Source organism: Equus quagga, chromosome 13 (genome assembly GCF_021613505.1).
Source record: "Equus quagga isolate Etosha38 chromosome 13, UCLA_HA_Equagga_1.0, whole genome shotgun sequence".
Classification (NCBI taxonomy): Eukaryota; Metazoa; Chordata; class Mammalia; order Perissodactyla; family Equidae; genus Equus; species Equus quagga.
In genome coordinates, this window is record NC_060279.1 from 82,092,954 (window position 1) to 82,108,417 (window position 15,464).

General features: G+C 44.7%; 1 protein-coding gene and 1 pseudogene across 1 annotated transcript in view; both read right to left on the reverse strand.

Annotated features, from left to right (window-relative positions):
• LOC124250111 (zinc finger protein 883-like) overlaps window positions 1-131 on the reverse strand; it is a 62,322-nt gene extending 62,191 nt beyond the window's left edge. Inside the window, exon 1 of the mRNA XM_046681895.1 lies at window positions 113-131. The gene's annotated coding sequence lies outside the window, so the exon portion shown is untranslated. The remainder of the gene's footprint in view (window positions 1-112) is intronic.
• Window positions 132-10,513: 10,382 nt separating this feature from the next.
• LOC124250251 (vomeronasal type-1 receptor 1-like) lies at window positions 10,514-13,887 on the reverse strand (annotated as a pseudogene).
• Window positions 13,888-15,464: the final 1,577 nt, after the last annotated feature.

A 15,464-nucleotide genomic window follows, 5' to 3' on the forward strand; every position in this document is an offset into this window, starting at 1 on the left:
TTTGCGTCCCAAAACCTGTGGGGAGAGGCAGGCCACCAGGCTGGGCTCCACGTGCACACGCCTCCCCTGGACCCCACCCTGGGACCCGGTGACCTCGGGTTCACACACTGACCTCCGGGCCTCAGTCCTCAGAGCTGCCTCGGACCAGCTCTGCGCCCTCGGACCAGGACTCCGCTCCCTGCGCCTCCCCGGCCTCCTCACCCCTTCCCGTCTGTTCTTTCCGAGCAGCTTTGGAAAACATTTTTTTCTCTCTTTTTTTTTTTTTTTTTGCTGAGGAAGTTTCGCCCTGAGCTAACATCTGTTGCCAATCTTCCTCTTTTTTGCTGAGGAAGTTTCGCCCTGAGCTAACATCTGTTGCCAATCTTCCTCTTTTTTGCTGAGGAAGTTTCGCCCTGAGCTAACGGCTGTTGCCAATCTTCCTCTTTGTTGCTGAGGAAGATTCGCCCTGAGCTAACATCTGTTGCCAATCTTCCTCTTTTTGTGTGTGAGCTGCGGCCAGCATAGCATGGCTGCTAACGAGCGGTGTAGCTCCCCGCCCAGAACCGAATCCAGCGGCTGAAGTGGAGCGCGCCGAACTTAACCACTAGGCCACCGAGCCGGCCCTGGAGAACTTTTTAAACCCCAACACGCAGCGCGTCCCTCTCTGGTCACAGCCCTCCCGGCTCCGGGGCCCTCGGACTGAAGGAGCAGCCCCTCCCCTGCCGGTCCAGGGGGGACCCCTCCTCACACTGTTCCCTGCGAACACAACGCGGACCCGGGGCCCGTCTGCCCGGGACCCTCGCCCGCAGCCCGGCCCCCGCCCGCAGCCACAGGCCCCACGAGCGCCTCCCCGGCCCGGCCCCGGGGCCTGGGCTGCAGGCCCGGGAGCAGCGCCCGCCCGAGGGCTGGAGCTCGGGCTGCGCTGCGGGCGGGGCGGCCCGGAGCCGAGCGCTCACCTGAGCCGGCTCCCTCCGCGCGGCCGCCGCCATCGGCCTCGGGGGCGGAGCGGGGCCGGGAGCGGCGGGAGACGAGGCGCCGGGCGCGGCGCTCCCTGGCCCGGGCCTGGCGCGGGGCCCCGGGCGGCGTCGCCGAGCCTCAGAGCCGCCTGGGCCACGGGGACGGCGACTCCTCGCGCGCTTCCTCGGTTCCGCCTGGCCCTTCGGAACTTTTGACAAAGTGAACCAACCCGCGAACACCAAAATGACCCCTCGAGGAGGACGCCCAAAGCCCCGCCTCAGCCGTGTGGCCAAATGGAAACGCCTTCCTTCTGAGCCGTCGTTGGCTGAGCGACGCAACTTTTCGTCGCAGAGAATTCTGGGTAATGTAGTGCCCACAGGCGGAGGCCGAGATAAAGAGGTTGCTCCGGGGCCTCCAGGGGAAAATGTGAAGATCTACCGCAGGGAACGTCGGGAAATGATGCTTCTCTCTCCAAGGGCGGAGGAGGGTCACCCATTCTTAAAGGGGCCATATGAGATTTTCGGAGACTGCTTTCTGCAACTGATCACCTAGGCATTCAGGCCATGAATTAAGATGACAAATATTTCATGAGCGGTCATGGGAAACAAAGCAAATTTGCCCAAAACTCATGTGCCATTTTTCGCTCTAATACTGTTGTAAGTGTGGGCATCCAGGACCAGTTCAACTGACCCCATCCTATCAACACAGTAATTAAGAAATTGTCTTTTGGAAAACTTGCAAAGTCACGTAGCCAGAGCATGCCCAGAAGAAGAAATCTTGACCTGAAATAACCACAGAACCCAGATTCTCCTCCCCATGGAACTGAAAGCCAGGGACATGGCTGGAACTTAAAAGTTGCATTCTTATCAGAAGGGAGGGATCCATCATTCAGGAAGATCTGGTGTTAAAATACCTTCCCCACCTTACTATAATTGTTTGGAACCTCATCATAAATGTTTAGAACCTTACCATAAATGCTTGAAGCCTTCCAATCAAAACCTGTCTGGCTAGCATGTCCAAGTGCCAGCCTGTTTTACCTAACCTCTTAAGTTTCTCCCCAACCTTGAATCAGGAAGACAGATTTGAGGGTACACATTCCCCTGTCTCCCTGCAGCTCCATCTCGCAGAATAAAGCTGACTTCTCTTCCGAAAGGCTGATGCTGTAATTGTCTTGATTATGCCCATCTGGCAAGAAAACCCCAATTTTGAACAGTAACACTCATCCTTCAGAGGGACTACACAAAAGTTGTAATGCTTGCAGAGCCCAAATCTGTTTATAAACCACCCCATACAGTGACTAGAATCCCCAAGAAAAAGAGGACTGAAACAGTAAGGCCTTTCTTATCCTACAATCCAAATCAATGTGTGGCAGGTAGTTGTTAGGTTGGTGACTTGGGAGCTAGAAAAACTCTTCACAAATGTCACCTGACACCAACATTTCCCTGAAAAGGTAGTCCTTCTTGGAAAGGTGCTGGTAGAATTCATTAGGTATCCTCTAGGACAAAACTGGGTGAAGTCCATGCCCCAGCCACTCAGAGAGAAGGGAATGTGGAAGCCTGAGGGCTCAGGCTACTCCTAATTTGTTCCAATACCTGAGAGAACAGAGGTCAGCTTCCCTGAGCACAGTGGGGTGGTGACTGATGCACACTGTGTGGACCTGCCAGGTGGTAGAGATGAAATGGCTTCAACAACAGAAACGTAATGACGTAAATCTGAGAAGGCCCCTCGGCAAGGTAGAAAGTGCAACACAACTACTCATGCTTCCCACATAAATTAGACTTACGGGGAATCTCCCCTGGATGTTTGGATGTACGAGATTCAAATCAGTCTGATGACTAGTCACAGAGGCTTTGCTCCACTTTTGTTATACTGAACAAAGTAATTGCATATTCCCTGCACAACGAAGGTCTTTCTCCAGCGTGAAGTCTCCAATGATGATTGAGGGTGGGGCTGCAGCGAAAAGATTTCCCACAGTCACTACACACCTAACACCTTTCTCCATTGTGGACACCCTGGTCCTGAACAAGACTGCATTTGCAGCTGAAGGCTTTCTTGCATTCGCTCCATTTGTGATGACATTTTCTGCTACCCCACATTCAATGATTTTGTTTGGCCTCTCCCTGGTGTGAGTGGCCTGCTTATGGAGATATCCCAGGTGGCCAGGAAGTCCTTCCCAGCCTCCACACAGGTAAAGGGTTCCTGGATGCATGGAATTTGCAGCTCTTCACAATGAGGCCCTGTCCTTGTTGCTTCTGAAGTTTTTCACCAATGTGCTACTCCTGGTAACATTGATGGTTTGCACTGAAATAAAATTGCTTGGTACAGGGTGCTCTCTTATACACACTTTCTGCCCACCATGTTTTCCATGGTGCTCAGTCAAATGTAAAAGTGTATTTCAAGATGGAGAGACACATTTCATGTGGTGGATGTATGGATGAAGGGACCTGCCTTTGGAGTCCTGACCTGAGCCACTCTTTCTACAGAAACACTGTTCAGAAGGTAGCTCTGTGTTCTCTGCTCTGCACCAAACCTGAAAGCAAAGAAGTGACAGTGAAGTACGTGTTGATGGTGGTGGGAGGAATGAATCTACACTGACACATTGAATTACATCCAACTGAATTACTCCATTGAATTACGTCCAGGAATGAGGAATGGGATTCTTTTCAAGAAGTGGGAGGGGGGGGTCTAGTTGTGCATTACTGGGCCTATAAGGTCACAGAATGGTAGAGGCTTCACCAGGATTAGGGCACAAGGACAGGGCGTGGCACGGGGAGACAAGACAGATTTGTAACTCCTTCCTCCACCAAAGGCTTTCGCAGGAACTTGTGTGCTGGATACACCTAAGGCTGTGCAGAGGCCTGTCAAAGCCCAGGAAAACCCAATTGCAACAAATTAGCAGAAGTTCAAGGCCAATTTAAGGATATGTTCACACCTCAGGGCACAACATTTGTGGGCCAGTGTTGGAGAGCACTGCAGAAGGAGTGGGGAGAGAAACGAGTCAGATGTGGAGTCCAGAGAGGTGGAGATTTTCCTGGGCTGGAAGTCACACAAGAAATGACAAGCAGTAGAATTGACAAGTTAGCAAAGTGTCAGTATGGGGAAGAAAGGTAGAAATGGGGTGTGGCCACTGGCAGTGGCACCAAAGCTGTGGTTGAACAGGACAGGCTCTTGCTATGATCTAAACATTTGCCTGACGTCACACCCTCCACAGCTACCACTCACCAAGGACAGGTCCCCTCTGAGCCCGCCCTGCCATGGCTGGAGTCATGTCCATCCTGTGAAGCACAGAGGACTCTTCCCCTGGGCTCTAGTTTGGCAGCTACATGGGACATGGAGGACACAAGTACTGCAGGAAAATCTGAACAGGTGAGCGGGCAGCACTCATCCAGAACAACTCAGCACACAATGGACCACAGGAAAGAGGTCTAAACACTACAAAGAGAACCAAGCAGGAGGTCTTGAAAAAAAGCTCATGGTCCAGGGAAGTAGTGACCATGTAAACGCAAGTAATTCCTGGCACAAACCAGCACGAGGAAACGTCAGCTAAAGGAAGGGAGAAACCTGGGGTACAGAGGTGCCATGGATCTGGACACAGTCACTGGCCAGGCAGAGGCAAGCAAACTAGGCTCTATTAGGCTCACCGTAAACTTCTGATCCAGAATCTTTCCCTATGGGGCTTCAGGGCAGCAGAGGCAGGGCTGCAGGGGAGGGGAGAGGCCAGTGCAAGCAACCCAGCCCTATCAACCCCAGCACCTTCCCAGGGAAATGGGGAAGGAAGCAGTGCCCATGGTCCTGATGTGAGAAGGACAGAGCACCCCCCAGGGAAAGCAGGATCGGGGGGTGGAGGATGTACAACCTAGACCAGGTCACTGGGGAGGGTGTGAGTGCCTTGCCCAACGAGGATACTAGGATATAAGTGATAAGTTCTTCAGAATCACCTCGCGGTACAGGTGTCTCTGAGCTCATCAAGGTACCCCACCCCTCCCAGAAATACACAAGCATGTCCTCACATGTCATAGCACCTGACATAATGGGGACAGATGAGATGAGGAGCAGCCTCTCTGAGGACCCACGTCCATACTCACCTTCCTCCAGAGCTCAGCATCTCAGAGGAGGTGCCAGTCCTTGGTGCCACTGATGCCCACGCTCTCCTCATGGTCCCATGAACACCCTGCTCAGTCCTCAGCAACAAGAGGCAGGAGGGCAGATAGACGCTGTCTAAGCAGTAGGCCTGGACTGCAGGGCCCAACCCCTCCTGCCAGGCAATAACCCTGGGGCCCCCAAGATCATGACTCCCAGACACAAGGCAACCTGGCTTCTCAATTCCACCTCAGTCCCCAACAGGAAGGCCCTGGGACCATCAGCTCACACTTCCTCTCGATGTGCACATCATTCTGTAGACCATCTCTCTCACATGTCCAGACACCAGAGTCACCCTCCAACAGCCACCTCCCCGCCCCACCCCATAGGTGTCTCCCTGGACCCACCCATGGACTTGGCACATGGCATCCAGAGAGTCCTTGACAAATTCACACACGATCCAGCACAACCCCCGACCTCTGATAGATCCCAATGCCAGGGAAAGCCCTGAATGCTTCTTTGGAGGCCTCTCCACCTGCCCCTGATCCCTTCTTCAATATGTGCCACCCAGTACCACATGTGAGTTTGAGACCCCATGACCCTCTTCCACTTCTGTGCTGAACTTGCTGTCTCCTCAGCAGCCACAACCCACTCCTCTCCTCAAAACCTTCATTTAAATCCCAGCCCCACTGGTCCCCATGACAGGTGTAGTGACTCTCACAGAAGACAACCTTTGCCCCTGACCTTATCTACCAGCAAGACTGAAACACCTCAGACCCCAAGAAAGCTCACCACACAATTTTATTGATTCCATACAGTGGTGAATAACAGTAGCCCAGACTCAATATCATCTTGTCTCAATTACTCCTATGCCTCTGCAACCATCTCATGTCCACTCATCCCATGGGAGCATTGGTCACCTGCCAGACCATCCTCCCATTCACCTCCCCTCTTTGTGACTACTAATCTCCCTCATCTGTGTTTGTGCCCACCACCCCGAGTAAGAGACCCACTCCTTGGCACCACCTCCTTCTTCCTGACCTACTAATAGCATTGCCACCATGATGTAAATTCCCCTCCTAAATGTGATCCAGAGCTCCACCTTGGCCTGCACAATAGCCACCACTTTTGGATGTCTCCAGCCAGAACCCCTCCCCAGATTTCCAGACCTATATGTCTAGCTGCCCACTTCATGACTTCTCTCAGAGTTCTCTAAAACATCTGACTCTTCACAGGGCCAAAGCAAAATTCCTCATATTCCCAGTGAAAATTAGTATAACACCAACTTCCCATCCCAGTTGATGGGGCTTCCATCCCTTCAGCTGCTAGGACCAAAAACCCTTGGGTCATCTCTGACTCCTCCTTATGTCTCCCTCACCTAAAACATCCAAGAATCTACTTGGCCCTTCTAAAAAACTTGACCTACAATCCAAATGTTTCTCCTACCTCCACAGCTACCACTCTGATTCATCAGCACTCACCTGGACTATTGCAATGGCCTCTTCCTGGGCTCCCTGCCTCCTCCCTTAACCCCATACATAATCTGCTCTCAGATTTTAATTTGATGGTTTAGTAGTTTTGTCACGCTGTAGTAGTCACACCTTGCATAGTGAGGGTGTGACTCAGACCCTGTTACTTTATCAAAGCCACAACCTACAATACATGTGAAGAAAAAAAAAGTCATTCTGATAGTTTTAAAAACCAATTCTCAGAGTGGAACTTTCTTTACACTTAGACAAATTAGAATTAAGTTTTGGAGTCTAACAGACGTGGGGCACCGTCAGAGGCACAAAAAAAATCTTCATATCGTATGTGCGCTTTTAAAAAATGCAGGAAATGAACAACAGATGACTTTGAGGATCTTGAGTTAGGCCAGATTTCAAAGTCAATATTTCTGACAACAATGAAAAGATTGCACATTTCAAAGTAAAGGCATCCCATTCGGAAGCCATCTAGGTAAGCCACAGAGCACTTACTATAACTTGTAGCCTGTGAAACCTGTTACTGAACCAAAGTGGGTCTGCTTCTTGGTGAGTTGAAATCAAAGGCTTCACCAGAAGTAGTTATCAGACAAAGTATAATTTATTTGCAGTAAATAAGGAGACCACAGGTAATTATTTCCAAAGCTGTGGCTCCCTAAGCAGGGGACTTTTATTTCAGATGGGGAATGAATAGTCAAAAGTGAAGTTCCGTCATCACATGTAGAGGCGGGTATTCACCTGGGCAGGTGCAGTTTGAAAACAGGCTTCCACATACATCACATGTTATGGCAATAAGGACTAAGCTCCTCCTGGGGTGGAGATCTTAACATTAAAATGAGGCAAAGGTAACTCTTGGCACTTCTTGGCCATCTGCACAGGCGTTGCTCTTGTGATGGGGTTTGAATTGGTTCAGGGCAGTTGGTGATAGAATCTCTTAACATAACTGAGAAACAGTTAAGTGCTTCCAAAACCTCCTTTGAGTTGCTTGGGGCAGTTGGTCCATGACAAAACTACTAAACCATCAAATTAAGATATTCAAGGAAAACATGCAGATTCTCAATTTGCTATTGGAATATAGTCTTCTGTTGAAAAGAAGCAGCTCTCATTATGGGAAATAATGTTGCTATTGAATTTATCATAGATAATAAATGTAACATATCAGCATGATTTATCATTCATAACATCCGTGTTACCTAAATATTGGATTGAAATGCTATTTAGACAATTATGTGTTTCATATTTACTGACATTAAACAGTAATTTACATGATTAAGTATTAAAATTAAAACAATATTAATTTTCAAATCAATTTTGTGTAAAGCAGTCATCACAGAATTACATTTAGTCACATATTGTACATTTAACCACAGAGATGACTTTTCAATGACCCAGTATTATGTTCATAAATTAGTCATAATTAAAGACAATTATTTAACTTTGGATAATAAAGAAGAAATAAAAATTCAGCTCTTTGAATGTTGCCATTATGTGCCAATGACCATCAAATTTTTCTAAAAATTGTTTTCATTTCATAAAAAAATTCCAAAATATTCCTTTAATACTTGCAACTGAAGTTTAATGGTGGTTAAATTTAATGATCAACAAAATAAATTTATTTCAATTGAATTTCTTAAAAGAAATCTGATCATTTCACCCACGTGAATAAACACTCAGTGACACATTGTGTCTCGTCTGGAAAGTTTTTATATCTTCATGTCCATCAAGACCTGGCAGAAAAAAGGATCACTATTTCCCCTGCTTTATCTTACACACACACTGACAGGAGATTTGCACATATTGAGGTATATGGGGTAACTATTCAGGTCCTGCTTGAAATAAAGAAGTCTGACCTATAGCGTATCAAACACATATTGTACATCTGCTTTAACCATGAAAGAATGCACTCTCTTAATATAAGAATATACACTTCCCCTCTTGGTAATGCCCTACTAGTAACTCCCTATTGGTAATGACCTTCTTAGGCCCTTTCCCTGTATCAGGATCCTATTGATCGGCTAATATGCAAATGAATACCTCTTTGAAACTTTGATGATATATATCCTGGGCACGTTTAATGTATGTTCTTTGTTCTAAAAAGATATGCAAATATACTGAAACCCAAGCATCTCCACAACACTTTCTTCTTTTCTGGAAAAGACCTCCCTGGGTTATAATACTCACTTTGGCTCAAGTAAAACTCATCTAATTTCTCTTATCTATAGAATGGTTATTGGTTGTTTTGCATTGACAACACACACACACACACACACACACACACACACACTATTCTTAAACTCTACAATTCTTTGAAGTCTTGAAAAACGTCCACAATCTAGATATTCCTAGGCTTTTTTTCATCTGTTTGAAAGAAACTTCACCCAATATGCTTAGAAAATGCAAATAAATCTTTTGGATATCAGCTTACAGTTCAGATCAGCAGTGAGTTTTGTAAGGGTAAATACAAATCCGAAAAAGGAAAAAAAAATCCCTGAGGAAAAAGGGAAAGCCACTCCACACGCTCAACACTTTTCTTGGAGTATTTGGTTTAGAAAATTTGTAATTGTGAATTCTTCCTTTGCCCCTTGGATATATGTATAAATATTTAAGATTCTTGCCAGATTTACAACCCAGGAATCTTTTTCTTGAAGACCTGAGGACATCTCTGAAATATAATCATGGGAAAAGCTTGGGTCATGTCTCCCAGTCTCCATGGGACAGTAGGAGCCTAACTTCAGCAGGAGCCTGGGTCCAACTTACAAAATTCCCTCCTGCCATAAAGACATAAGAAGTTTATTTTTCCTTAGGATAAAGGCAACTGGCAAATACCAGTGGCCACTCTAATTATGAGGTGAATTTAAGACGGACTGTGTATGACAAACGGTGCTGTCAAGTCCTCTTACCTGAGGGCTAGCTATTGTTGATCTTGAGAACATGTGATCCTGGGTTGTATCTGCCTGACTATGCACAAGGCTGAGAGTTCTTACAGACCTTGTGGTCTCTCTGGTGGGTTGCCCATGATGCGCATCACATCCTGGTTTCATGCTTATTCAACAAGATAACTGTTTTCTACTTGTGTGGGGAGGTTTTGTGGGTCAGCAGAGATTTTGTTTATAATTATATTTCCCCAACAGTTTCTACCTCAGAACTCCAAAACACCAAAAATTCCTGACATGGCATTATCATGAAATTCTCAAATTTCAGTAGAGAATGCCACTACCATTCTAGAAAGTCATCTTTGAGTAATTATTATTTTTAGACTTTTTATTGTGGTAAAATAGACATAATATAAAATTGGCCATCTTAACCATTTTAGGTATAGAATTCCGTGGGATCAAGTACATTCACGTTGTTGTGCAACTCTCAGCACTATCCATCTCTAGAACTTTTACATCACCCCAAACTGAGCCTCCAAACTCGGGAGACAAACATCCCCATTCCCCTCTCCCCTCAGCCCCAGGTAACTAGTCCTCTACTTTGTGTCTCTACGAGTTTGACTACTCTAGATCCCTCATACAAACAGAATCATACGAGAGCTGTCTTTTCTTGTCTAGCTTGTTTTACTTAGCATAATAGCTTCAAAGTTCATCCATGTTGTAGCATGTGTCAGAATTTAATTCATTTTTAAGGCCAAATAATAACCTGCTGTATGTATACACCACATTTTGTTCATCCCATTCATCCATCCGTGGACATCAGGTTGTTTCACATTTGGCTGTTGTGAATAATGCTCCTGTGAACACTATGGTACAAACATCTGTTTGAATCTCTGCTTTCCATTCTTTTCAGTATAGTGGAATTGCTGTATCATATGGTAATTCTAAGTTTAATTTTTTCAGGAACTGCCATACATTTGAGTAATTATTTATACCATGTTCATGTTTTGCCAGTCAACTAAGAATTATGAGGTCATAGTTGCTATAATTTTTATTCAATCCTGAATCTCAAAGTCCTTGCATGTAAGCCCACAAATGTTGAGAAAAGCACTCCAATAAATGGTGGGATGTTCTGGAGAGAACTTATGGCCCAGAGACCATGCTTGGAGCATTTGTGTTCTTTGTCCAGCAGACAAAGCAAAACTCTGAGATACAGGTATGACTGAAAAGGAACACAAAGGGGCTGAATGTTGGGAAGTCTAAGACACCAAGACAGAGGTGTTCATCAGCCAGGGGTGTGGGTTCTCAATCTGGGTCATCCAAAATGATAGAATACCTGCTAGAGAGTGCAAGGTGACAAACATGCTCACCAGGGTCAGGATGGTGCGTGTGGCTCTGGCCTCATGGGCAGGTCTGGGGGAAAGTCTGTTGCGGTGAATGTGTTGGACTCGCTGCTTGTGCCTGTGCAGGACAAGGACCATGGAGCCACTATGAGACCCAAACACACACCATCAGTGGAGGCGTAAATGACTGCAGATACACAGAATACCAGTCTCTCAGGAATGGGTGATGAACAGTTCCTGTAAACATTTTCCACACTCGTGTTTTTGCTGTTCTTTGGGCCAATTACATTCACAGTAATCACCATATTTCACAAGAGAAGTAGGATCCAGCAGATGGAACAGCAGAAGCCAATGAACATTGTGGATCTCACTCTGAGCTCCAGCCACCCAGAGAAACTGGGGCAAAGCTTATTGGCCTGGAAGCCACTGAGGAGGCAGATGGTGCTGAGGGAAACGCCTCTGGCCACTCTGTGTAAATAGAAGACAAATTTACATCCAGCATCACTGAGAAAAGATTTCAATCCAAAAGCCACCGCTGTCTGAGGGATCCCTTTTAGAGAAAAGAACTAGGTTGTTAGCTAAGATCAGCTGGTTGAGAATCAGCTCTGTGGGTCTCAAGACATGTGCATTGAGCAAAATAACATTATAAAGACAAAGGAGTGAACAATTTGCAAGGATTCCAGCACCAGTCTGAGTGAGGAAGGTAAGACCCCACTTTAAGCTAATAGAAACCCATCCGTCCGTGTAGAGATGATGCAGTTTGATTTTATTTAAATCAGAGGAATCTGGAGACTGAAACAGAAAGCTGAGTTATTCTCATAACATCCAGGAAGTGCCTTTTTTCAAAAAACCCATTATTCCCAGTGAATCTGAACATAAAGGATGACTTCTGGTTTCTGGTCCTGCACATAGGGGCTTGAAAATCACCATTCCAATGTTACAGAAAGTAAAAAGCTAAACAGACTAGAAAATCAACAACTCTTCTTGGATCTGTAACAGAGGGTAGGACACAGGGCAAACCGCTGCCCCCAAGATTAGAGAGACATGGGTGACACATGGAGTCATGGACCAGCGGAGGAGAGAAACTCCTAAGCAGAAGCTGCCATGGGAACCAGTGCTGGGCTGGAAACCTGAACTGTAATTGGCAAATTGCTGGAGGCCCAGTGCTGACAACTCTGAGAGTTAGAGACTCCAGGGGCCCAGTCATAAGGGAGCCCCCCAATACTGAGAGATTTACCTCCAGGAGCTCGACCAGATTCACATGGTAAATATGAAGAAAAAACCATCGATTAGTTGTCAATGTTGATTGCAAACTCTAGGGAAACATCTAAAAACAGTTAAAAAAGAAGTATAACTGATATGCTAAGGAAGGAGACAAAATGAAATCACATAGAATGCTCAAATAAAACCACAAAAGGTAGAAAGAGCATAGAAGGCAAAAATAGGAAGAAAGAACAAGGGCAACAAATGAACATGAAGAACAGACCCTTCGGAACCACGAATCTATTTCCTGCAGCATCATTTCTAAACGACAAAGATTGGAAACCTCCTAGCTTCACTCAGTGCGGGACAGAATGAATCCTGACACCGACCCCCCATGGAACCTGGAAGCTGAGCCGCTGTGAGGACGTTCTCTTTACTGTTGCCCTGATGGGGTATTCCATGATGCCCAAAGAAACAAAAAGAAACTCTCAGAACATCCGTGTCATTAGCTTTATGTTACTAAGAACCAGAGAGAAATATGCATTCATATGTTTTTGTGTGTGTATGTCTATATCTTTGTATTTAAAAACTGGAAGAGGGGCCAGCTGGTGGCACAGCAGTTAAGTTCGCACGTTACGCTTTGGTGGTGCCAGGTTCGCCGATTCGGATCCTCGGTGCGGACGTATGCACTGCTTGTCAAGCCATGCTGTGCCAGGTGTCCCACATATAAAGTAGAGGAAGATGGGCAAGGATGTTAGCGCACGGCCAGTCTTCCTCAGCAGAAAGAAGAGGATTGGCTGTAGATGTTAGCTCAGGCTAATCTTCCTCAAAAAAAAAAAAAAAAACTGGAAGAATAATCGTTTTTTTTTGCAGGGAAGGATTTGCCTGAGTTAACATCTGCTGCCAAGCTTCCCTTTTTTTTTTTCTCCTGAAAGCCCCAGTGCCTGATTGTATAACCTAGCCATAAGTCCTTCTAGTTCTATGTGAGCCTCACCACAGCTTGGCGACTGACAGATGGGTGGAGTGGTTCTGCCACCGGAATTCGAATTCAGGACACTGAAGCAGTGAGAGTGCAGAACTTTAACCACTAGGCCATCAGTGCTGGCTCAAGGATAAATTTTAAAAAGTCTAAAAATGGGTACCTGTGAGGAAGAGAGGAAAGTGCCGAGGAGATAAGATGAAGTTCAACTACTCTGACTGTATCTTGGTTTGGTCTAGAAGTTTATACATATTTTTCTCAAATACATAAATTGCCAAAAATATTTTCAAATATAATTCATAAACCTAAAGAGAAAACCAAAAAAAAAGAGAAGGAAATAAACATAACTTTATTCTCCAAATTAGGGTCTAACTAAGCAAAGACCAAATATTTCCACTGAATTTTAAGGAAAATTATTTGAATATATGTTCTGCTTTAATAAAAAATTAAACAAAATAAAAGTAAAATGTTTAGGTAATAATATTGTGAATAGATATAATGAGTAATTCACTTCCAAATTTTATATATGCATGTATATAGTGAAAATATATATATATATTTATGGAAAGCAACCCAAGTTTCCTGAAGAAACTGCTGGATCCACATCTAGAGCAGGCAGTGCGGGGGAGGAGCTCAGAAGCTTCCTGCACAAGAAAGCAGAGGGGCCACCAAAGACCACCAGGTTCATGGGAACAGAACAGAAAGGTTGGCATGAAGGAGCCCCACTGGCAAAGGGTGGGATGTTTATGGCACCAAGTAATATTTGTAATGATTAAAACAAGTGAATATATACAAACATATGTTTAATACTGCAAAACAAATCCTCATATTTGGGGAATGGTAAGGAACCAAATCACTACAATGAAAAAGTAGAAATAAAGAGGAAGGATCAAGATCTTTCTTTCCTTTCAGAACTATACCTCAGGAAACTTTCTCTTCTCGGTAGATGGTTTCCACCCAACAGAGGCAAAGGGTCAGCTCACCTGGATCATCCTTATCCTGAGCATACAGCCACTTAACATCAATGGTTACCAAACCCTTTAGGAGCCAGTCAATGGTGAATATCCTACTGGAAGGATATTATATTTTTGGTGATGCAAAAAGAAGTAGACATGAACACCTATGAATGAGTCCACCTGAATGTTAGGTTAAGTAGAATATCTGTTTAAGGAATTATGGGGCAAAAAAGTCATGTATAAAGATACCTCAAGGAGGCAGTAAGCCAAGTCAGAATAAGGAGAGTTCTATATGGTAAATGACCTCTTCAATGAAACAAAATATTTCATGATAAAAGGAGGAGGGTATCTGTAAAATATAACAAAATCAAGGGACATATAAATATGATATAAGGGTTAGAAAACTGGTTGAATGCTGATTCAAACAAAATATTCTGAATAGGGCCGTCCCGGTGGCACAGCAGTTAAGTTTGCACGTTCTGCTTCTCGATGGCCTGGGGTTCGCCGGTTCGGATCCCGGGTGCGGACATGGCACTGCTTGGCACCCCATGCTGAGGTAGGCGTCCCACATATAAAGTAGAGGAAGATGGGCATGGATGTTAGCTCAGGGCCAGGCTTCCTCAGCAAAAAGAGGAAGACTGGCAGTAGTTAGCTCAGGGCTAATCTTCCTCAAAAAAAAACCCAAAAAACTGAATATTTAATAAACACAGGCAAATTTTAACAACGACCAGGTACTTGATGATACCAAAGAATTAATATGTTTATGGAGGATAAGGTACTGTAAACAAGAAAAAGAAAAATGTCTTTGTCTTTTAGAGAACTCAATGATGTATTTAGAGATGCAATTATACGGCTGCTAGGATTTGCTTGAACTTAAGTAATTCCTGGAGGAGAACTGGGTGCAATTAGACAGAAGATGAGTTGAGCCCTGGATCGGTCCTGGTGGAGCTGGTTATACATTGACATAGTCTATTATATCACCTCCCCATCCTTTGTAGATGTCTGGAAATTTCCATATTAATGTTTAAAAATTCTTATTTCAATATTTAACAAATATTGAGAAGTTGTTTTCTATTTGCTGCAACTTTTTTTTTTTTTCTCCTGGGCGTTGTAATTGTTTACTGTGTGTCACTTAGCCTGCAATTTTCAGATAGTGTTATGGTGAATTGCAGTCTATTTTTATTACTATATTTCTGTTGTTTTTTGGAAGCCAGACTGAAAAATTTAAATGCCTTCTCTATTTAGAGAGACAAATCAAAGGAAAGAGGCCAGCCATGGTGGCCAAACTAGAAAACTCAGAATGCAAGGCCCAAGGAAATGGGTGGTTGCTCCCAGTTCCAAGTTTTTGTCGACATTTGTGTTACCACTTCATCAAATCTAGATTATTTTTTAAAAAATCATTAATTAAAAAGAAACCCATACACCTAACTGAATTAGAAAAAGAACAAACAAAGCCCAAAGTCAGCAGGAGAGAAATAATAAAAATCAGAGCAGAAATAAATGCTATTGAAACAAAAAAGGCAGTACAAAGAATCCATGAAACAAAGAGCTGGTTCTTTGAGAAGATAAATAAAATTGGCAAGCCCCCTAGCCAGATTTACAAATAAAAAAAG